The 24,411-nt window shown below is 45.7% G+C and overlaps 1 protein-coding gene across 1 annotated transcript in view; it reads right to left on the minus strand.

Annotated features, from left to right (window-relative positions):
- Positions 1 to 24,411, minus strand: part of LOC146205351 (neural cell adhesion molecule 1-like) — a 289,648-nt gene that overhangs the window by 48,382 nt on the left and 216,855 nt on the right. Inside the window, exon 14 of the mRNA XM_084606946.1 lies at positions 12,473 to 12,661. The gene's annotated coding sequence lies outside the window, so the exon portion shown is untranslated. The remainder of the gene's footprint in view (positions 1 to 12,472; positions 12,662 to 24,411) is intronic.

Here is a 24,411-nt window from a genome sequence, read left to right on the forward strand (position 1 = left end):
TTTGAGGGGGAGGGCAAATAGAGCGAATGTGATTTTTTTTTTTTTGTACAGAAAATGTGATACGTGCTCCTTTTTTGAAGCTCTTGCATAATTAAACTTTCTCGGTTCAATTACAAACTGAAAACAATTAGCCATGAGTCCCAGTTTTATGGGGGAAATAGCATACTTAATTATTACAAAGGAGCTTTAAAAGCTGAGTTAGAGACACAAGACGTTAACTTTTTCACACGCTTAACTTTTTCTTATTTCATGTACTGCTTATCCGATTTAAATCAAGCATTTGGCTGAAATGAAGTCATTGGTTGGCGAGGCATATGCCAAGTGCACCTAAATGTGGAAGCAGTTCCGACATTATGTTTTATGTTAGCTGCTAGTCTCTAAACAGCTCATTTGCTTGCAAAGGCATAACGGCAGTCTGGCAGAAAGCATTAGAGTTGAAACAGGGCTTGACCAAATTTTTATAACGTCAAAATTTTTTCTAGTTAGAGAAACCGAGAGAAGGGTTTTGCGCAGAAACCGGATATTTCCATGTTTCTGTTTTCTTTTGGTTTTTAGCATTCTGTCACCTTTAATAAGCTTTCTCCTTAAACTCCAGTGTCAGTGGAGGACTCAAGCTCCATTTGGCTCGTGAAACTTTCCCCACTTCCGGAAGTTTAAATAAATTCCGTGTACCTGCTTTCGCTGACTGAAGAATACATTATGCATAATATTCCATTGACAAGCCAAGCACATGTCAAAAATACAACTTTGTCAGATCACAGAACAATAGTTATTTACGCAAACAATGACCAATATTTCTAGACTTAGCGCAAAACACGCTACAGACAGACAAAAAGAAAAACGAAACGAGCTTACTCTTTTATTTGACTCTCATCTGTTCTGCGCTAAACGTAGAAAGGAAAGTGAGCGAACTTGTCTAATATGAAGTGCTACCTGCGCATTAACTCCACTAATCGTTTACTTATATTGTCCCTAACTGTAATTCAGGTATTTAAGAGCAAACCTCCTAGCTGTTTTTTTTTATTTTTTCTTTTTTTTTTTCAGACAAGCTGGCGTAAGTTTTGGTCAGGATATACATGTAAGCTCACCGGTAATGCTGAGCAGCTAGTGTGATGGCTAAATTTTCTGTGCCGGAACTTGGGATAAGAGTTGCGCAGGGAACCAGGAGCTACCGACCTATCCACAATTTTGTCTACTCGTGTCGCCTTTTGTCCGAAAACCGGATATGGAGAAGCGTCGCTGATCGACACGCTGGAATGCGGGGACGACGTGCTAATGAAGGCTACACGTGAGCAGTTGCGAGGATGGCGAGGGTTCCGGGAACGGAAAGAAAGAACCCGAGGTGACAAGGAAAGCAGCGGAAGGACGGTGGGCAGACAGGAACGAGAGACGCGCTAGAACAGGTCGACCCAGCCTCGTCTAACCCAAAGAACGACTGACTGAAGAGTCCTGCCAGCGCATATATTGAGCTCACCGTGTAAGCCGTCATCATCAACGCTGCCTGCAGCTATGTTCATCATCTCCCACTTCAAGCACCGGATCATCGCAGTGGCGTCCAGACGCAGCCTGAAGGCCGTCGGGTGAGCGGGGGCATCCAGATCTGATTAAATCTGTTACGGGTCCTGTTTCGTGTGTGATTCCTGCTCTCCACCCCGAAAAGAACCCTATAACCTGGACATCACACCAGTGCAGGCTGCCTTAGGCGGAACGTCACAGAAAATTCTAGGCAATAACTAAACCCGCAAACTATACATCTTCGCATAAAACAATAAAAGGAATGAGAAACAAGAAATCGGAATCTTTTGTCCGACTCGTATACCGGGGAGAAAAGTGCAGTGAACGCGACCATAGAACAAGAGAGAAGAAGGGGCGCCAAATAAAGTTGAGACATTCGTCCTCGAGGTACAGTTCTCCTAAATAAGAAATTAAAAGAAAAAAAACGTGCAGCACCAATTAAAAGGGGCGTGCACGACTTCTTTTTTTCCCCTCTTTTTTAGTAGCCTTCGTTTTTCGCCGTAATGGTGCGTCCAAAGCGGGAGACGCTTAAACTCAGCTCTGCGTTTGCAGTCAATTTCCCGCACACACTGACAAATCAGGTCCGAGCAGTGGGAACGTGGAGCTACCGAGCTGCAGAGCACAGCTAGGCGCATCAGGAGTCGCCAAGATGCCCTGCCACGCCAGTAAAACAGCCAAAGTGGCCGTAAGCTTGAAGGAAAGCGTGGTCCAACGGACGCGCTCTGTGCACTCCATTGACGCCGTGGTTTCACCGATAACTGGGAGCGCGCGCGCGAGCAACCGGGGGTCGAAATGAAACCGGGAGACGGAAAGGTCGCTGAGAAAGCGAATCCTCGTCGATCGTAAAGTGGAAACAAGAAATAATGGCGGCAAGCGAGTTAACTTTCGCAAGGCGGCGGAAAAAAACAACAAAAGAGCGGGGATCGCAAAACCGGGAGCCAATAGATCGGTTGGCGCAGCGCGCTCCTCGCGGGCATTACACAAACCGGCCCTTTTAGTTGGTGGAAATAGAGCTGCCGAGGTCGTGGACTCGGGCCTGAGGCGAGCGAAGATGGTGGCTCTGTCACCGGTGTGGTTTTAGCGTCGGGACGACGGTGCCTGAAGCGGTAGCGCCATGACCGCCATCTCGGCGCACGATGGCACACAAGTTAAGGCGCTGGCGAACTACAAAGGCTGCCGATACGCTGTGCAGTGGCTCCTTTACTTAGTTTCTCAATTCTTTGTGGACTTGAGGCATATCGTCGGTTTGGGAAGTGAAAGATGATTGAAAAGCGCGACCGAATGCGGAAGCAAGGTGACAAGACTATGATGTCCATTCATGGCAGCATAGAACCCGTTAAGCGCTAGACCCTTCTCCCGCCAGTATCTCCGACGATATAGCGTTTATTGAAATAACAAAAAAAAAAAGAGACAACAACAACAGAACAGCACACGTTGACAATGAATACGCAAACAAAATTTCCTGCATCCATTGAAAAAAAAAACAAAACAAAAGAAGAAATCATCGCCCACGTGAAGGTGTCGCGACAGAGTAGCCACTACCCGAGTACACTCCTCATATGACTAAAAAGAACGGTATGGCCAAAGCCTGCCGTGTAAGACCTCACACGAAGAATTTTTCTTATTCTTACAGAATGAGACGAAAAAGGTGGGCTTTGTTCAGGATTGACATGTTCTGGAGCTCGGCGTTTCTGGCAGGCGCGAAAGCGTTCTTTCAGAGCGGCCGGGTTAAAGCCGGACGTGACGGAGAGCGCACCGGCCAATGTGCTGCAGGCTTCCGCTTGAAGGTAGAGGAAGGAAGGATGCAAAGAAACGAAAGCGACAGAGAGCAGTGCTATGACAGCGCGCCGCGACAGCAACACGAACCAAAGCCGCGACAGCCGCGGCTTCCGTAATCAAGTGAAAAGAAGTGCGAATACGGAGCCTGCCGAGCGTTCAGCCGCGTGACAGGCAGGAAGGAAGCCCTACTCGAGGCTGCCGACAGAGGGCTAGAGACGCCGATGAACAAACACGCCCCCCCCCCGGACAGACTTCGGGCGCCAAAAGCAAAAATAAAAAGCGAAAGCTGCGGCGCCGCTGCCGTGAATGCGCCTGCTTCGAGCCACAGCTGGGCAGCTCTTCCGATATGCCGGCGGCGCAATGCGTTCGGTGCGTGCCCGCGCACACTGCGCGTGGGGAGCTGCCGCGGAAGAAGGAGCTGCTGTTCTGGGAGCGCGTGCATGCACTCCTCCCAATATTCGCGCGTCGGGGGCCGCAATCCGATCGCCTTCTTCTCCCCCTACCCCCAATCTCTAATACTGCTCAATACGCAGGCTCCTTCTTGTTTCTTCGCGAACCTTTCGCTGTCGGTGAAGACAACGGCAGCGCTAAGTCGAAAGCCTTTCTTCAGCGCGGCAGGCTCTGGTCGGCTCTTGTTATTAACACGAACGAAACTAGATGTTGACGATGGCGGCTGTGTTGGTTCGCCACGACTGCGCGCTCCCTTCGCACAGCCGCCGTCGCGGGACGGCGGTTGTGCTTAAATCAGTACACATCCGTACTGATTTAAGCAAGAAAATAATGGCAGACTCGTGCACCAATTTTTAGGCACTGCCGTCTATCATATCCTTAAACAATGGTGCGTATTTTTATTGGTGTACTCTGTATTTTTGTAAGCTAATGCGTAACTTTCGATCCGGTGCAACGAGGCATAAAAAAAAAAAGACGAAACGGCGGGATCAGATCCGTTCCTGAAATAATTGTTATTACCGTCGCCTCCTGATAACCGGTGTGTGTCCAATCTTATTCATTTCTAAAAGAGGTCTTATTGAATGAATTTTATTCATAAACACGAATAACTGCGCATCGAGGGCTTGCTTTTTAATAAAACTCTTATCAGGTTAAGTCTTCTCCTACGGCCCTCTTACCAGCACTCTCCCACGCGGTATCAGCCTGAGTATTAAGTGCTTGCTAATAAATGGGGAGATTATCGTGGGTAATGGAGATTATGTACACTTTTCTCACCGATATCCTAAAAGACGAGGCTGTTTACGCCTGTTATAAGACGAGGCTGTTGTTATAACCATGAACCGACTATCCCAACATCATGTCTTGCTGTTCACCTCTTGTTTGAATTACCTGACAGAACGGAAGTGAGCGGAGAGGATGGTGAATGCACAAATAATAACAAGTTTGTTGCGAAGTGAGCACCCAATGATGAAAATGAGGATAACATCAGGCATCCTTGTTGTAGTACAACTACTGACATTTAGAGGTTTATAATAGAAGAAAGCCTCCGAAAAAATAATAAAGAGGGTAAGCTTGGAGGCGCCGCTATCTCTGAAGACGGCGGCATATCATCGCAAAGCTAGGAAGAAACAGTGTTCGAAACGTCCGGTAACTAGCAAATTAGTTAATGACATTACGGTCCTTCAGCCAGACAGGCTGTGAACTAAACAATAAAAATCGGCATTCTGAGTGACCTGGAACACAAAGTCACTATGGGTGGTTCTCGACTGAGTATAAGCAGACCCTGATGATCTTCTTGTGCCGAAAGTATATCAAGTTAATTGTACATTTAATGATTTAAGCCATTACATCAGTGAACCGGTCGTAACAGTTTCTCAATCGCTTCTTGGGTTTTGATGGAATTTCCCTTATACGTCGAAAGGGCAGTTTTACGAATACGTACCGCTGTTCGATTTTTGATATGAAGACTGCCATACAGATATCTCCGAAGCTTTTTCCTAAAACTCTACGCCTAAAATAACTTGAAATTATTGTCGTTCCATTTATACAGTCACTCTGAGCACAGTTTCCCCGTTTTCATACAAGTTTTCATACCTGCTAAGCTTTAGTATCGAACGTCGATAAAGCAAAGCTTTCTGTAAACGTTAGGCACGTACTCTCTCTGGCAGAGAAAAGGGGTTGGTGGGGTCATGTCTTTTGACAGTAATCGTGTAACTCCGACATAGGCAAACCAAATACAGCTAGTTCTAGCCAGGGGAGAGACGTTTCCTAACCTGTATATAAAAATCAGAACTGCATCAAATTAGACGCGATAAGACGGAAGCGAGAGAGAAAGACAACAAAACTTCTCCCATGGTAACCAACAGCACATGAAAATAGGCTGTTGCTGCCTGCGAGGCGCTGTGCCACTCCGACTGAAAGCACCGTCCATTTTGTTCTTTTTTTTTTTTTCAGAACCTGAGGCGAGCAGGGGGAATCAATCGTAATTACCATTGTCACAATCAGCCTGAATAAATAGGGTTCAGGACAATGGCTCTGCCATCAACGTTCACTCAACTCGTTTCTGTGTCAGCTGCGCTGCCATATTTCCTCACAAGCTTCGTAATCTCATCCGTCCACCTACCTCACTGCTGCACTTGCCTTCCCTTGTAGTCCACTCCGTTAGCGTAACGGATCATTGGCTAGCCTCTCTTCGCATTACATGTCCATACCCATGCCCATTTCCTCTTCTCGATTTCAACCAGAATGCCATTAACTCGCATTTTTTCTCTAACCCACTTTGTTCCCATATGGGATGCTAACGTTACACAAACATTTTCTTTTTCCTTAGCTCAGTGTCCTCTACTCAATTTAATTTCAAGCGTTTTTTTCAGTCTGCAAGTTTCTCCCTGAAATGTGAGATCAGCAAGACATAAATGCTTCGTGTTCTCCTGTTGAGGGAGGGCCGGTATCAATAATTGGCATTAAAATACTTCCGCGCTTCTAGAAGCGCGGGAATAGTTTCAATGCTGTTTTAAAGCTTCCAAGTTTTCAAAGGGATCCCGCCATTCTTACGCTTAGGCAAACCTCTTTCAGATGTGTCTTAGGCACTACAATTCGTTTTTAACATTCTAATATTACATAATTATACAATTATTACATAATATCACAAACAAGGGCATCTGAAGAAAAAAAGAAAAAAAGAAGAGCTATTCGAACCATTCAGTTGTCACAAAAAAGGTCTGTTTTTTACTATTCTCTTTCTCTCTCTCTCTCTCTCTCTCTCTCTATATATATATATATATATATATATATATATATATATATATATATATATATATATATATAGACAGAGAGAGAGAGAGGGAGTGATGAGTCATCTGCTGTCTGACTGCCTGTAATATGAGCTGACACAGGCCTGCGTGTAGTGTAGTTGGTGAAAGGCAAGAATTCTCTCACTTTCTCTTCTCTTAGTTACGCATATGATCTAGCAATAGGCCGTTTACTGATCTTGTCGTAAGTGCCAAAAACAAAACCACAGGGGTTTGGGAGGCCCGCCATAGCGTGAAGGGCTTCCACTTAATTCGGGTACTTGTGGTCGGTCAACATTTCAGTCATTGTTCCAGTACGCACGTGTTTCTGCACACGAATTGTTATAAACGCTGTCACTGCGACAAGGATAAAGCTCACGAGTCTGCAGTGACCGCCTTTTCTTGCTTGCCTGTAAAGCGTGCACCACCGCTAAAATATCCTTACTGTGGCAAAGCCAACACTCTGCCCGTCGTTCGGTGATGGTGGGGGTGTGACTGTAATTTGCCAAACATGAACACACATCTTGAAAGTTGTGAAGTGAAAAAGACGTGTGGCCATAAGATAATATTGGCTCATCATTTTCGAGGGCCTAAATTTGTTCTGTGCTTCTGTTCGTCGTTCTTCGTACAGTTTGCGTTTCCCAATCGAAAATTATGTTTATTTCCATGCACGCATGTGCAGAAAGGCTTTCTGATCAGTCCAAGTCTTCTGAATATCAAAGCCAGAAAATTGATAATAGTAACAGACTAAGGAGGATTTTAGGAAGGGTACTCACACGTTTCTTTTGTTTTCACGACACCAGTGGCTAGAAGGCAAGGCGAACGTTTGCTAGAGCACTTTTGATACAAGCAAACCGCGATTTGCCTTTCTATAATCACGTCTTTCCAAACTAATTGCCGAGAAGCGCAAGGAAAGGAGGAAAGTCGAACCTTTTTGAAGACAAGTATACTGCATGGACTATCTATTATTTCTGACAGCCCCTGTGTTGAGTGGTCGATTACTGAAGTATAGAAAACGAAGCTATTTCAGAATCACGCCATATAAAGCTGCCGACATTTTGGGTTCACCGTCAGAAGTTCTACAAAACTAACAAGGATAAGAACCCAAGCACTATGGTCCTAGTTTGTGCCTATTTAGTATGAACGCGGTATGGCAAGTCGTGACTGATTTTTGTCTTGAAGCAAGTGATCACTCAAGGCTGGTGACAGACACTCATGGTGTCTAAAATTGATTTCCAACACATTCAACGAACAAGAACCAAGATATTAAGTTGTGCGTAACTCACATTTGGCTAGGATACACCGTATATTTTCAAGATATTGGTTACGTTTAGCTAGAACACGGTGGTGTAAACACCCCCCCCCCCACACACTCTCTCTCTCTCTCTATATATATATATATATATATATAGAGAGAGAGAGAGAGAGCTAGAGAGAGAGAGGGAGAGATAGAGAGAGAGGGAGAGAGAGAAATAGAGAGTGTCGCTTCTGTGAAGAGCAAGCCTTGCGTTTAATTGCAGCTAAACAGGGACGTATTCTCCCTCAGTTCTAGATGCCGCTCTTTTTTTAGCGCGGAAATAGTTTTCATGCTGTTTGAAGGCTTTAAATAAGCGATTCACACAATAGTCACGCCAAGTCATTCCTCTTTCAGTGGTTTCTTTGACTCCAGTGCCTTAGTAACACACTATTCTTACATAATTTCTCAAAAGGGGGCTAAGAGCACTTGCTTACTAAAGAAATAACGAGCCATTTGAACCATTAGGCTATAAGAAGTTTTCTTTCTTTTTTTTTTACTACTCTTAAATATATATATATATATATAACGTGATTGAGTGCGCCGCTTCTAAGAACAAGCCTTGCGTGATAATTCGAGTTAAACAGGCAGATTCAATACCACGATTTTCTCTCAGTTGGCAGGCATTTTGCATGTTCAACCTCCTCAAACTTCGCGAGCCAAAAGTGCGCACGCTCTTTTTTTTTTTTTTTTTTTTCAAGGAGCGAAGAGTCGTGATTTTTCGCACTTCCATGTGGCCATATTGGATAGTATCACGGTAGCTTCTAGACTAAGAAAAATAAAAAAAAGTCTCTCTAGAAGATGCGCCTGAGGGTTAGATCGAATCTAAGTACTTACCGCTGTCTCATAAACAAACTCGGCATGATGCATCGATTTCTCGTGGAAGACGGAACAGGCGCCGCGTCGCCGACTTGTTGTGGGGTATAGATTTTGGTTCCCAGAAGATGCGTGATCGACCTCCAAGTCTAAGAGCTCGCAGAAGTTCAGATGCTTTGAGAAGTTCGGATAGGGTATACGTGCGGTCGGCCCACTTGTCACGCACTTCATTTCAAGAAAGGAGCACATAAAAGCAACGGAAAGTACAACTCCGCGCACTGAAATGAGGAGACGAAAGCTCGGGGACCGTCTTAATCTGTAGCGTCCTTTGAGGTACGCTATGACGACGAATTATAATACCTTGGCCCACTTTGGTCACAGCGCTAGAGGCGTACGCCTCGCAAGAACAAAGAAAAAGCCATCAGCACTCAAGTTACTTATCGCCGTTTATTTTTTCATTACCATACATGAATAAATAGAAACTAATATAAGTTGGTGGCCCGCCTAACATAAATGTGAAGTATAAACGTAAATGCAGCGGCGCCAGCATATGTATTCTTCAAGGAGAGTTATGCAGCATTGACTAGGAAAACAGGATCACCGTGTTTAAGGGTAGGCAGCAGAGAACGGACAAAATGCGTCCACGAAACGGGCATCGTCAGTGAAGCTGGGATGCCGGAACAAAGGACGTAGATCAATCATCGCGTGCATCAAAAGAGAGGCAACAAAATTTCAGTTACTGCAGGACGTATAAATTCCGGAGCGTGAGGCGAAGCTGCAGTTATTCGCCGAGAAAGTAAAATGCGACGTTGGGTAAGAACTATTGAGTCCCAAGAAAGAAATTAAGAATAGAAAAACAAAATGGGGACGACGGCGTCACGAAGGACAACCATTTCCTGCCTCACGCGCCGCCAGATAACGGGTCGGCGACGGCAAACGATACATGAACAGTCGGGACACAGTGGTTTCTGTACAAATAGTGCATTCAATGAGAGCAAGAAATAAAAAAGGAAGCCCTAAGCTGACAGGCGCCCGTATAAGTAAATGCGAAGCACGAGACAAAAAGACGCAGGCGGAAGACGAGATGAAAAGAAACAAGTTTAGCCCTGCCTTGGAATGCGTGGAAACTGTAGAAGGTCCTCATTCTTTCGTTCTTTTTTCCTCGCCACTCCAGAGACAAGTGGAAAACGAGACAAGCGAGAGAAAAGTGAAAAATGCGGCAAAAGGAAGCGCGCAACTGGAGGAGTCGACGTAACCGGAACGGACAAAAGTCGGGTGGTAACGGTTGCCGGGCTTTAGTCTCCGGAGAGTCGGTTTTGCGGCCCGGCGTTTCGGCCGGCTTGAGTTCCCCAGCAAGATGACTTGCGCGCACACATGCATTATGGAAAAGGAAGCCAATGTCACAATAGGTACTACGCTGTTTCCAGAGGCGCATGAAACAGGCGGAACGAAGCCAGCAAACAGCAACGGCGGCGGCGGCGGCGGCGCGCGAGGTAGCAGAGCAGAGCATGACTGACAAGCAGCCTGTGCATCCGCGAACAGCTCAAGCGTGCAATGATGAGGTTGAAATGTCGCCCCCGTTTCCAGTGCTTGATGGCGTACATGAATAGTTCTCCCCGCGCATTCGCAGGGATAAGCCCGAGGAAGATATGAAAAGAACGCGGTCCCCGCGCCCGTTGGCGCGTTACGCCACAAGCGCGACCATCCAGGCTCCAACGGGTTCAAGATGAGACGCCGTGCACGTTGATATTTACTCGCGGCTGCAGTGAGCGCGTCGGATTATATCCACATCGATGCCTTAATATATACGCACACTTTTATGTTGAATGAAGTAAGGAGATCTCGGTTTGTAAAGTTGCAACTATATGCGGCTTGGCTACGTTGGCGCAGAAGAAGAAAGTTTGAATGGCTTCGGCTAACAGAGTCAAACGAAATCAGGATTTATTCGCCGCTGACTGAACAGAAACAATTTCTCGGTATGCATCAGCACAAAACCACTCATGGGACTAGTTCTCATTTGACATCGCAGCGCATTGGATTTTCGTAGCGTATCAACGAGCGAGTAATTACTCATCGTTATTAATTAAGTTCATGAAGCTATCGTTCACATCAACGTTGATGTCATGCACCGAATTGCAATCATACGGCTGCAATGGAAGGACAAGGCTGAGTTTCCAACCATCCATTCATCCTACTAAGACATTAGGCACTCTGAACGCACTCAGACATACTGCCAGTATTCAAAATCGTTTCCTTTGTTCTTTGACAATGCCACTCATAACGGGCAAAGTTCTGTGCTTCATTGCCCATAAAAGATTGCGAATACAGGGAGAGGATTCGTGCATTATTCACGAAATACGTGTTATCTGCATGCTGTGCGTTAAAAACGCTGAACCTCAGCGTCATTGCTTGCACCTTATTGAAACCCTAGTCACTGCTTGTAGAGCGTAGGCTGCTGGTTACACAATATCAGACTCTGCGCAACACACCTCTATTGTGCTTTCTGATGCTCAAAAAATTATCATTTGACATCATTACCTACCCAATCCGCCAGTCAGCGCCACATTAGAACGGCCGCTACTAAACCTGCATGGCTCAACAGCTCTACCTTAGCTCGCCTCGTTCCAAGTGCCGCAAGCACTGTGGAGTAGTATCCCTCAACCTGTGGCAGCGGGCGATCACTCACGGCGTTGCGAAAACTTTGACAAATTCTTTTTTTTTTCCCTTCACATCTTTCATATATTGTTGCTTGCCCGTGTATTGTATGCAGCTGCTGGCTGGCTTTGCAGGCAAATTTTGACTCCAGACCAGCTCACGTAAACCTGCGCCTGTAGATGGTAAAGGGAGCTCCAGCTGTCGTGTTCATTTGCATACATCATTCGCATGACACCAGGGCATTTGTAGGACTATGAGTGCGTAACACACCATAGGTTTGGAACATGTGCCATACTGGCTGATTAGATTTGACCTGTGTGAGGATACGTCCATTGGTGTCAATTCGTCATGTCTGCGATTTGCACCAGTGCGCACCTCAATTCACACTATTTCCTTGCATCGTTTACTAATGCGCACAAATCACGCTCCGTTGAGTACCTCCGGAAAATTACACAGATATATATATAAAAAAGAATTCTCTTTTAGAGCTCATAATTCAGCACCGTTCCAGTTGTCCAAAAACACCATAGCTGAAAGCATAATTCAAAAATAGAACTTTTTTGAAAGAGCGCGAGCTTTAGCCTCTTCGCTAAGGCTACTCAAATAACGAAAGGGAGGTTATTGCGCATGTGCCAGAATAGTTTCGTACAGGGATGAGTTATTCGGTCATGAAAAAAAAAAAAATAAACGTCATATCTCTTCCAAATGACCGGGCGCATCTCGCCACGTGAGTCGTGTCTGAGCTACCTAACTTTAAACCATTGTTTAGATTAGGACTTGGAATGCCAGTATGGACTTGTTCTTTCTCGATGGACGCAGACATCACGCGTCAGCCTGTGTTGCCCCTCCATCATCCATCCACTGCATCCATCAAGTCGAAAGCACGAGTACTAGTCACGACGTCTGATTCAGAGAAAAGGGTCAGGTTTTTGTGTGTCAGCCAGTCTCCCGCAGGCCGTCTGCATTTCACTGTCCATACATGCAAAGGTCCAGCCGTCTCGAAAGGTGGAACGGCAAGGCGTTACAAAAAGAGCGCACAGTGCTTTACTGCCTAAATGACGCAGGGTAAAGTGGCGACATTTAGTCAGTAGAAAGTGCCGTACCATAGGGCTTAGCCTCCCCGTGGGGAAGACGAACCAAAGGAAGCGCTTGCATAGGGAAGCGTGCTACTTACTTTAGCCTTCGGCGTCGTCGCTCTGTGGCTCCGAGCGGGATTCGCCACTGCGCTGTAGGTTTGTACGAAAAGCAGGGACCATCGGGGGAAGGACACAACGAGGGCGACGCCGGCGTGCTCAAGCACCTGCGCTTGGGTGGTTTCCCACCCGAAAGCGCTTTCCCCGCATCCTCGAAATCATTCACCTGCCTAGAAAGAGGAATGGGCAAGAAAAATAATACATTAGTGAGTAGGGAACTGCAAAATGGCCCGCATGGCACCGAAAAATGAGCTACTAAATACAACGAGCCCACTATAAAAGCACACGTAGACGGCGCTCCATGAGCCTGGCGAAATTCCCTTTCGGAAGCAGCAGCGCACGCTTACATAATTCGTGTCGCTTACATTGTCTATATGGTACGTTCTTATCCTCCTAATACTGCTCTTCGCGCGAGTAGTCTCTCTCTCTCTTTTTTCTCTTCAAGACTCCAAGTACTCTGAGATCTGTTTACTCGCGCCAAGCAGGCGCAGCGTGCTCGCTTGAACTGTTAGTGTTGCTAGCGCAAAAAAGGCTGAACTAGGATTTGAATATGCAGTAAACTGCAAAATAAAAAAATTAAGTTCTGCACGTTTCCTACCAGCAGCGTTTTAACTTATGCCAAACATAGAGAAGCTAAAGGAATGCAATGCGTTAAAAGTACTTATGAGAGTTCTGTCGAGACTTGCGGTTCTTGTGCGTGCCTGGGCGTGTATTGACAACTTCTTCTGGCTTCTCTGACAGAAAAGTAAATTTCGCAAACAAAGGAAAAGGGAAACTGAAAGTATAATTAAAAATTAATCTTAGAGCTGCAGGCCTTTCATACGGTAACGCCAGGAACCCTGCCTATAACCAAGTTTTCACGTTGAGGGCACCTGGTTTTGTCAGGACGATAGATTAATTTAAAATAGTTTGCCATCTCAGAGGTTAAGAATTGGACGAACACTAGCAGTTTTTTTTTTTACTGTTGTTGGGCTTATACGGCCCTGTTTCTCGAAGATAAAATCGAGCTAGAGGAGGCTAAACAGGCCCCGCGGGAAGCGAATTTCTAGAAATCCTAAGCAAAGCGAAGCATGAATGTGGAAATAAAACTTTCACAAAGAAAACAATACAATGTAGTACTTGCGCCAAAACAATTTTACTGATATTGAGTGGCAACATTTTTTAACACGATGGGTACTCACCCCGAAAATGTCTAAGATACAATGATTCGCACAGAACAAAGCAACAGAACGATTTATACTCATGGACACCAAATACAGCAAAGGCGCGTTCCTAGCTGCATAACAACCATGCGTCGGCTTACCACTGAACCCCCTTTTAATACATACAAAAAGGGCAACCACTGAAATGCTCCGAACTGAAGACAAATTCTGCGAGAGGGAGCATTTTTGTGTAGGTCCTCTTTCTGTACTTTCTTCCAAGTTCAAGCTATTTATCCACTGTTCCAAAGAGAAAGCTTCAGTGAATTCAAATATGCGATGAAATATGTGAAGCTAGCATTAAGCAGGCACGAACGACGCAAACGCTAATGAACTTCCAAATTTAGGGGGTTATCCAGGAATATCAAAACTCACCACGTGAGGACGATTGCCTAGTTTTCAGGCGGGGTCGCAATAATGGATGTCTGATGAGTTCTGGAAATTTATCGCCTCAAAACGAATGGAAGGATGATATTAATAACAGGCTACCCGTGTCACCCGAAAGGCTAAAAGAAAACTACCCTAGGTCCCCCGAAAGGAATTGCTCGCGACCGACGACACATTTCATTTCAGGAGATTGTAAGCCCAGCCATTTGTTTGAGAAGCCCTCGCGACATAGTCGATAATTAGCTCCGATGAACAAATGTGAAACAAAGCAAACCGCAGTAGCTGAGCGCGCTAACCCGAGTGAAATGTGCTGCATAATATTAGTGCTGGCGCGTGGGTATGTCCGCAGCGAAGCCCGCACGCAATGGCAGAAAGTAGCCTCACGTCCGGAACGTACTCTCGGGCAGACGCGCTCAAGGCGTTTCTTTGCGGAGCGAAGAAAGGAAAATGACTTGCTTTGCTGAGGTCGACGCTTTCTCCAGATGACGCCATGCTTCGAAAGAAACCCCAAAACCCCAACGAAAAACTGAGCCGGCGTGCGTTTTGTGTCCTTCGTAGCCGTGTACTATGTAGTGCTGCCCCTTTCAAAACCTTTACGGAACTCAGGCTGCATGAAGTACAGCAGAGAGCTTGAAAGGCGACGAACAAGAGCAGTAACGACAGAGCCGATGGTCAGCAATATTTTGTCATTGCGCTTAAATGCTGACATAGGCTTAGGGGACAAGATCAGATGATAAGACAGTGCTGGAAATCATAGCTTAGATACACTTGGGGTGTTAGCTGAGCAAAGCTATAGTCACTGCTAAGCTCTAAATAGGCATAATTGGGCAGGGAACATGGATACGTTCCCACTAACTTGCTCATTCTCACATACTTTGCCCTCAATTTTTTTTTCCGACATCTGACGCACAGGCACAGAGATGCAAATAATTTAAAAACTGCTATCGTGTGCATCTACGCATGGACGATTTCAACAGTCTCAGTTCAAAGTGCGCGTAATTCGCTCATCGTTGCTTGGGCACCTCCACTCGCTGCACACATGAAAGGGAACAGGCTTCGCACCTCAGCGCTGCATTCCTCTTCGTGTTGTGTAACGATGCCCTCATCTTCCCTCAACTGTTGGCCACAGCAAAATAAGAGCCTCTCATGATCCAGCATTTCGGGCTACGCGCTGAGAAAATGAAGCGAGAGAATACCCGAGAGCGCATCGAACAATAAAAAAACTACGCTCACAAATGGGGATACAGAGCTTGCGCCTAAATAATGCAAAGGAGAGCCAGCGCAGCGGGCACGCGATTGCGATGCTATTATGCAAAACACTGAGTCACAGGCCAGGTTAGTCCAATGTTGATGAGATGCGGCTGCAAATTTGCACGGACTTAGGTCATTACCGACCCCCAACCCACCATCACCCATCACAGAGGACGACGAGCACAAAAGACAAGTGAAGAGAAAAGGAGAAAGTAAAACTGCAAGAAGACCTAAACACATATATAACAAGGGCCGGTTCGCTTCTCGGTGTCTTAAGCGCACGCCACACGCGAACCCTAGGTGCGACGATGCAGAACAAAGACATCAAGCAAAGAAAAACGGCGAGGTAAAAGAAGGGGAGCAAAAAAGAAGGGCGAAACAGGTTTCGCGACTGGACCTCTCTGGCCGTATCATCAGCAAGGTGCGACCGTCGTTAGAAAGAAAGTGCGGCTGGAGAATGTGTTTCTGGAACCTGGTTAACTTTATCATTACCGTTAGGCGGCTGGCATGATAGGGTCGGCCCTCGTTTGGTTCCGTGCTCGTGAGCGGCAAAGCTGCGACGGCGGTGCGGCAGATGGCGCCATGTCATCTGTGCTCTTGAGTAACGTTTCACCTGAGACGACGGGCGCGATTGGACCCGCTCCCCTTCGAACTGCTATTGTGCAACGCACGCGACCGGCGCTTACTACTCTCGTGTTTGCCCTCGGGGTGGTTTTTGTGGAGTGCTATGCCCGATGAGTGCCCCCATTTTTCTCACGAGGCATGCAATAATATGAGGAGGGCCACACTTTTGCTTAATTAAGTTGCCCCCCCCCCCCCCATCTCAGGCTTTTTAGTCGCGGCAATAACATTTCACTGAGCAGGTCGGTAGTGTACAACAGCTAGTGTTAAGGGACAACCTTGCTCTTCTCTCAACAGATGGAAATAATAAGAAGGTTGGAGTCTCAATTTGACATACGCAGCACATAAAGTACTGCCTACATCATTTTACAGTGATATGACCTTTACGTTTATGTTTTGTTATGATCCTTTAGGGACAGCTAATTAAACGAATACCGTCATTCAGAGAAGGACAGAATATTTGCTTTTAGGGAAAAAGAAAGTTTCATCCTAGGCACATGGACACACCACAACAAAGAAATGGTAGCCTTGCTGGTGGTAGATCACTAGAAGAACGATTTATCGAAATTCAAGGAGCTCCTTTTAGATAGCCGACCACGCAACAATATGCACACACTCTTGTCAGCACCACTCGACAGATAACGACATTGAAAAATACAACTTTCGAGCAAAGGTTTCGGCATAACGAGGTCTCTTTCGAGATATTGTAAGAGTTGTTGCACGTGTCAATATTTTGGAGCTGCTTTGACCTCGTGGATGTTTGTGCGCGGTAATGCACGAACTAGATTGTATAGTCACGAGAGGATGCTGAAAAAATGAAGGCGCTAAGCGTAGGGAACGAAGGAGACGCGAAATTACAACAACTTACCCTACAGCAACGTCTTGCTCGGTGAAGTTTGCATGGGTCAAGAAACGCAGTCGACAATCGATCGTTTTCTATTCTTGGCGCCAAGGATGCTTACACCCAACTCGGGTAATAATATCAAAGGCAAACTAGAACACCGCGCTAAATATTCTGCTCCTACATTACGATTGGAGTTGAAAATGAAGAACTAAATGAGCCAGTTGTGGAGTTGTTCTGCTTAAGAAATATATAAATATATGCGACATCCAAGGCCATTGCTATAGGTGAGACAACAGTGAGGTATTATACGATACTTATTATGCACATGTCGCCGGGAATAGTTTAGCTTTCGATGTGTAGAAAAAAATTGCTTCTAATGTTTATCGATTGCTATCGTTAAGTTATACAATACGTGAAAAAATTATGCCCAAAAAACAATTTCACAAAAGATCTAAATATTTCTCAGAATGTTTTATATAAAATATCCGTATTTTATAAGTAAACTAAAAAAAAGTTCATCCTTGATAGTTACAGTCGCTATGCATGGGTCTAGCAGTGAATATTAACTCCTCGCAACTAACGCTGCTGAAAAGCCCCGTGCGTAATAAAGCACTGTTATCGGCCGTGGTCAGAGTGATACAAGAAGCTTTCTTCGCCAGAATGACGAGAACCATGGAACACGTCTCAATTGACTGTGCGGTTTCGCATTTCGTCCTTGCGTTTGCTTCGGCGGTAGCGCACTTCAAAAGCGTCAAGAGGCTCAGACCTACGCAATGGCCAACTTCGAGTGTCACCAATAGGCATGCGTCGCACCCTAAAATTCAGCTTGCTGCTTTGAAATTTGTGTTCAAAATGAGCCTCATCACTACTAAACGACAGCACTCTTTGAGGCAAAATTTTCACCCTATCGTTCTATTTCCTCAAGACATAGCATAATTCGCTACGCATTCAGTGCATTCTGCTATAAGTAAGGGACGGCCACAGAAAAAAATTAACGCTTCTCAGAACTTGCATCCATGAAATAAAAAACACGATACAGTTATATGTTTTAAACACTAAATATTAAATATTATCTAGAGAAAGTTCGGGTGCAATGAATGGAATAGCTTGAGCACAAAGACCGACAGTGATAGGCAGAACTTACGGTTGCCTCTGCGCGCTTATTCATGCTAAACGTTCCGAACCTCGTTAATACAATGTAGAAGAGACGTCAGCCGATGTTTCTCAACAGTCCCATAATTTTCTCGGCGCAAGTTTTTAATGACTCACGTTAAGATAGAGCTCGTCTTTGACGGGTTGACCGTAAGCGCCGCGTCTGGGCGGCTTACAGTCTGCGCCGCATAAGTCCCGCAGTCCGCTGTAGGCCGGAACATGGAGATGTCGAAAGAGAATACAGGCACACGCGGCCATAATCTACATCTAGTCCTGTCTGCCTGCCGCTCTCGGCTCTGCAATCCCATTGCGTGAAGAACTCAAAGAGCCTTGCCTCACCAAGTTTATGCCTTGAAAATACTGCAACGCCCTCAGCACTCCGGCAGGCAGCCCAGAGGACTACACGAGCGCATCTTGGCATGGTGCCTCTGGGCGCCTCTCACGAGGGTCCGGGAAAGTCTTGAAAGTAGGGCGTTGCGAAATGCCGGCCCATGTACATGGTGGGCCGCTGAACGAATTTTGCTGCAAACCGGGAAACGTGCCTACTCTCGCTGCCAACATTTTTTGAGCACTCGTGAAGGTTCTTGCCCGAAAACGGCGCGCAAGAGAAAACATTGCAGTACTGGGTCCTCATAGGTGCGCCAGTGAAATGTCAAGAAAAAGAAGCTCAGCCCTACATGCAGAAAGGGAGACAATAAAAGAAAGGCGAGAAAACGTGCGAGGAGCTCCGCTTTTGCAATTTCCAACATGTTACAGTGAAAAAATGAAGCAAAGCGACAAAAAAAAAATGTTTTTTAAGCGTACTTAACGGTCTTTCTTATTCTGTGAAACAAGGTGCGGTTGTCGCTTAGTGGCGCACCGGAAGGCCATAATCATAATTTAATTAAACTGGAAGCCATTACTGCGTCGTGCGCGTCCTACAGCCGCATGCATTGAGGGTGCACAAAGTTCTGGGGCAGCGTCCATAATTTCTAATAAAAGACGCGAAAGACACCTTCAAATGGCTTACAAAACTGTTGCGGCAGCGCGGTGAAAATTGCGTGTGACCAGGACGATGCGGCGAAAACAAGAGCGGGTCGAAATGGCTCGACTGCAGAAACAAGCGCAGGGGCGCTTTCATTACCCTAACTTTAGTTGCGTGTGCCGCGGTGTCTTCCGGTATATATAAATTAATGGGACGTGCTGTTGCATGTCGTCAAACGCGGTTCTGTTCTTTACAAAGCGGGACACGCACACGGGTGGTCTTCAGAGACAGACGCCGCAAAACACATTGAAGAGGTTAGGCACTGTACACGGTCTTCCTCCAAGGTGCTTCGCTAGGCTTCTGCATAGAGATTGTCCAACAAACGAAGTGAAATAAATATACAAGATGAATGCGCCTGACGAAGAGTGAAGTTGCTCGCGACGAAAAGAGGCGGCATGAATACATGGATACTGTTCAGCCTATGGTAGGGATCACATTTCAGCCGTGACAGAAGGTCGCGGCGCACACTTAATAGTCTTTATTTCATTATTATGACGATGGGATGAAATCTTCATTAACAACTTTGGGCAGGAATTAAAAATAGATGCCCAATTCGTAGAGTCAGATTGCAGAGGAAGCATTGCCGAACCTCTGTACAGTGGCACACATGGTAAGTGGGCTTTTATTTGCCTGATATCTATGACATTCCTCAAAATACCTAGCTGCTGCGGGCCGTATACAGATCGTCTATAACCTCCTCACCATTCTTCCTAGTGTTAATTCATAGGCACCTTACAGCGATGGGCACAAGTGCATTAATTTACATCGAGAATTCTATTCTTATGTTGTGACAGAGAACCGCAACGACAAAAATAAAAATATGGGCCGTATGACGCACATCCTTCGCGGATTGTGGCACGTCGCTATCATTGGAAGACGGTTGCGTCACCTCCAGATATAAAGATAGCGTCCTGGCGATTAGTACCGCTTAGTGTGCTGTCGGGCTTCCTCGAGGCAGTGCCGTTTACGGCGCCAAGGCAATTGATTGTCCGGTGAAATCTGTTTCCCTCACTGTTAGGATATATAAGCGGCGCATCGTGAAATGGCGCAAAAGAAAAGCGGAGATAAAAAAAAGGGGGGGGGGGGGGGGGGCTTTCTTTTTACCCTCCCTTAGGGTGAAGAAGTGAGAGAAATAGTTAGGAAGGCTTGTATTCGCGAAGCGAAAAATTGTGTGCCTAAAGTTTCGCCAATAGATTTGCGCTTTTTCTCCGCGAATAATCTCCCTCAAAGTATCCAATGAGCAAAGGTAAATCGCGATGCTTTGCTCAGACAGTTAAACCCGGGGTTTGATCCCCCGCTGTCAGTTTCTCGCCCCGAAACCTTCCATCCAAGCTTTCTCCGCTGCCCCGAATTTGCAGTAACGCAGACAAACAGTAAGAGCCAAGACTTTCGTCCCTCGCTTGAATTTTTCTCCTTCCCCTGGCTCCTTATACGCGCTCGCAATTGAGCGACGTCAGCAGGCTTCGCTCTTGAGAGGACAAACAGGAAGCAGGAAACGGCGCAACAAAGCTCTTTTCCCATAGCGCTGCTGGCAGCGAGAGTAAGCTTTGCCGACCAGCACTTTAAAGGGGCAGGAGAAGCAGCAGCAGCGGCGGCAAAAAGGAAAACCCGAAGGCGAAGAAAAGCGGCCGTAAGGAAATGGCGGGGCGGCTGGAGCACTCCGCCCCCGTCCCCGCGGGGGGAGCAGGTGAGTGGTGGGCGGACGGCGCGCTGCCAGGCGCCGGCGGCTCGCGCTCCGAGGAGCAGGGACCACTCGAGGCGGCCCTTTTATCATTCATAAGCGAACGGTGTAAAGACGCACATTGTGGAACGAGGCGCAGCCATTGCAAGAGCTCAATCGGAACGTTGCATCTCAAGTCGGTCGTGCATTTTTTATTCTGGATCTGCGAGCCCAGTTCGTGGTTCTCCACCCGAAGCGGCCAAGGGAGATAAAAAGGAAATCGGAGAGGAGGCCACGAGCTGCGTGATTTTCCCAAATTCTTCACAAACACCCAAATCGCAGCACGTTCGTTCTCTTTTCTTCGCCCGAGGTTTGCGCCTTCTGCGTCATTACTGACACTGGTTCCTCCATACCGGCGGAAGCCAGTAAATGAATGCAACACGAGAAACTCTCGCGAACAGTGACGTCTCATATTGCAAGCAAAATTGGAATTTTGTTTTAACCCACCGGGAGGATAAAAAAAAAAAAAAAAAAAAAAAAAAAAACAGCGCACACAGTGGCGTACCTCACACGTTCAGCGCGGTTCGTGGCATGGCAAATGGATGCAAGAGAAAGAGCCCTTAGCCCTTATTACTGCTTTCAGGAAGGATATCGAAGCACCGAAGTAGCAGTGCCGCAGGGCCGAACGATGACTTCCCGTCGAGAGAGAAGTGGCCGAAGCCTTAACGTATACCTAACGAACAAGGTATGCTGCTGGGCGAGATGGTTATTCGTTGTCAGTGAAAGAACGCTAGCAGACGACGGACAAGGAAGAGAAACTCATGTGTGTGTCCTCTTTCTTGTCCGTCGTCTGCTAGCGTTCCTTCTATGGCATACTTAACGAGTCATTCTAAGATTACGATACAAGTCCTGAAGCGACATCAAGGAGTACATTGCGATACTTAAGAACACATAGGTTGGTTTAGTAACTTCATCAGGATGCTTATAGCTTGTTTCTATGGGGCCAAGCCTTTTCATTCCCTTCTGGTCGAATCTAACCAAAAGCCTCGATGGCGATTATTTGCAGAGCGATAAGTGGGTGCCCTTAGTCTCTTCAGTAATGACTATAATAATTGCTGCTTTACGTGCTTAGTTATAATTAAGAATTTGAGATAGGTCAGTATTCCTGTCAAGTTCTAGGAATAACTGGCATTCCTCTCAGGCGGGGAATGCTGAAAGCTAGAAATAAAGGGGACTTTTCATATTGCAATATTCTCAGGCCTATTGTTTATGTTGTCATACCAGGATGGATACACGTTCATGAGTTTGATTCCCATCTCTCGAAACGTATAAAGCAAAGGGAAAAAAATTACTCCCGATTACGAAGTATCGTCGACTTGCTTCAGGATAATGAACGTACCCTTAATTAAAAAGTATTGCTTCATGTGCACTCTTTCTTTCAAGGTGCATGCCATAAAGTTCTTTCAGGGAAGATTGTATTCGCAAGGGAGGACCGAAATCAATTTCCGGTGAGAATACAATTCACTGAGAAAGAGGTGGGCGTAAGTTACAACACCGAAGTTCCAAGACAGGCCTGGAATATCGAGGCCGCCAAGACCCAAGGAATCAATATACTGCTTGAGGATTCTTTGGCAATTTGGACCCCGTACTGAAAATACTGTGGTAAGCAGACACAGATAATGTTGAACAAGTTCATTTTAAAACGTTTATGGTTCTTACTAAAGTACACGGAAGGGAAAAAATAATAATAAAAATAAATAATATTTGGTTCACAGGAAAGGAAAGGCGCAGTATCTGTCACACTTGCTATGTGGACACCTGAACCGCGCCGTAAGGGAAGGGAGGAAGGTGGGAGTGAAAGTGCAAAGAGAGAAAGGGGAGCCGTAGTGGAGGGCTACGGAGTAATTTCGACCACCTGGGGATCTTTAACGTGCGCTGATATCGCACAGCACACGGACGCCACTTCGTTTCGCCTCCATCGATACGCAGCTGCCGTGGTCGGGTTCGAACCCGGGAACTCCGGCACAGTAGTCGGGCGTTTTACCACTGCACCACCCCGGCGGGGAAAAGAAATATGCACTATCATGTTTCAAATTAGGTGCCCACTAGAATATCCTAAAGGGGGAGAAAATACGCAAACACGTAGAGTCAAATTAGAACACATATTCACTTGAATAACACATCGCGGGCTAGTTGGTTCATCTCAAGGAAGAACAGCGCAAGCTACACAGGGACAAGAAAAGAAGACGAGGCACACACAGTGCTGTGTGTGTCTAGTCTTCCTTTCTTGTCCCTGTGTAGCTTGCGCTGTTCTGCCTTGGCACATATTCACGTTTTGTTTCTGCACGAAGTTTCTGAGATGCTTTCGCACTAAATATGCTCATTAGACCTATTGAAAATGCCTAACCATAGAAACGAGTACTCAAAGACCATCTGTACTCAGACAGCAACGTACTAGAGTAACGTGACTTTACGTACATGTAGAGTTAGTTAGGCCTATTAGGTATAACTGAGCCTAACAAGCCTAGTGTACAGTCAGCACGCTCAGACTTAATTTCTTGACATGTGCTTTACGCAGGCCAATTATTGATAATCAGTACCAATGAGCTTTGACTGACTTCAGTGATGGTACTCGAGGTCACTCATAGCAAGTCATAGTATAACCATGCATAGCAATGCTAGGCTTGTTTTCTGTCGTACAAACGCTCGGTTAGGGGGACGGAATCCAGAAATCGGCGAGATCCACCGTGTTGTGCTAGAAGTGCTGTAGTACAAAAAAAAAAAAAAAAAGACACTAACTATTTTTTTCCTTTGAGAAGTGGCTAACTTTGCTTAGAATCGGATAACCTTTATTTGCAAATCTGAAAAGCATTCGAAATTATTTTATAAAGTGGATTGTGCGACAATTAATAATGCCTTTAAAGCACCTCGAAAAAAGAATGCTGTTCGTTTTTTTTTTTTTTTTTTTTTTTCTCGAGAAAAATATGCGATGAGAAGAATCGATGTATATGTTTAACACCTTTAATATGCAGCTAGAAATAAGAATTTTCGCAAGTGCATGTCACAGTGTCATAATATTTGCTCACTGACTGGCTTGTTGATAACGGATTTCAGGTAGACGGACATGCTTGTTTAATTATATCATATTTACGATGCCTTTATTTCATTAGGTTTAGCCAGTAGAACCGCTATAATAAATAATTAACGCACACGCATAGCATAAACACACGTAGCAAACTATAGCGTCTGGAAAGCTAAAAAAGCTAAAAACGATGTTCGTAGTTATCCAGAGGTTTCGTCAGAGATGAAAATAAGTTGCTTGCCTAAGCTGCGGACACCGAAGTCGCACCTAGATATTTAGAGGCAATATGATACGCAACTGCAGGCCGTAAGCACCAAAGGTAAGTCCCCGTTTTAAATTTTCCTAGCGGGCATGGGGCTATAAGTATTAGCCATAGATAATATATCTTATTTAATTAATCGTGTAATCATTAAGCTGTATAACGTACACAATGTCGGCCTTGTTTTGCAACCCATCTGCACAGACTGCATCGAGCCATCGCTCATAGTTTCGCAAATCGGTAAACAGTAAAAAAGATTTTAAAAAATCACCCAGTATATAAAGCCATGCAGGCAGGGTGAAAAGCTGGGCTAGTTGACTGTTCGCAATAAGAAAAAAGCTAGCGGTGGTCAGTTGGCGTTTAGCAAATGTCCTTTTCTTTTTTCTTTTTTTTTTAACTTCTCTGTGGTCCCATACAAAGCTCTAAATCTTTTTAATATCG

Source organism: Amblyomma maculatum, chromosome 1 (genome assembly GCF_055883805.1).
Source record: "Amblyomma maculatum isolate TAMU_Amacu chromosome 1, ASM5588380v1, whole genome shotgun sequence".
NCBI lineage: Eukaryota > Metazoa > Arthropoda > Arachnida > Ixodida > Ixodidae > Amblyomma > Amblyomma maculatum.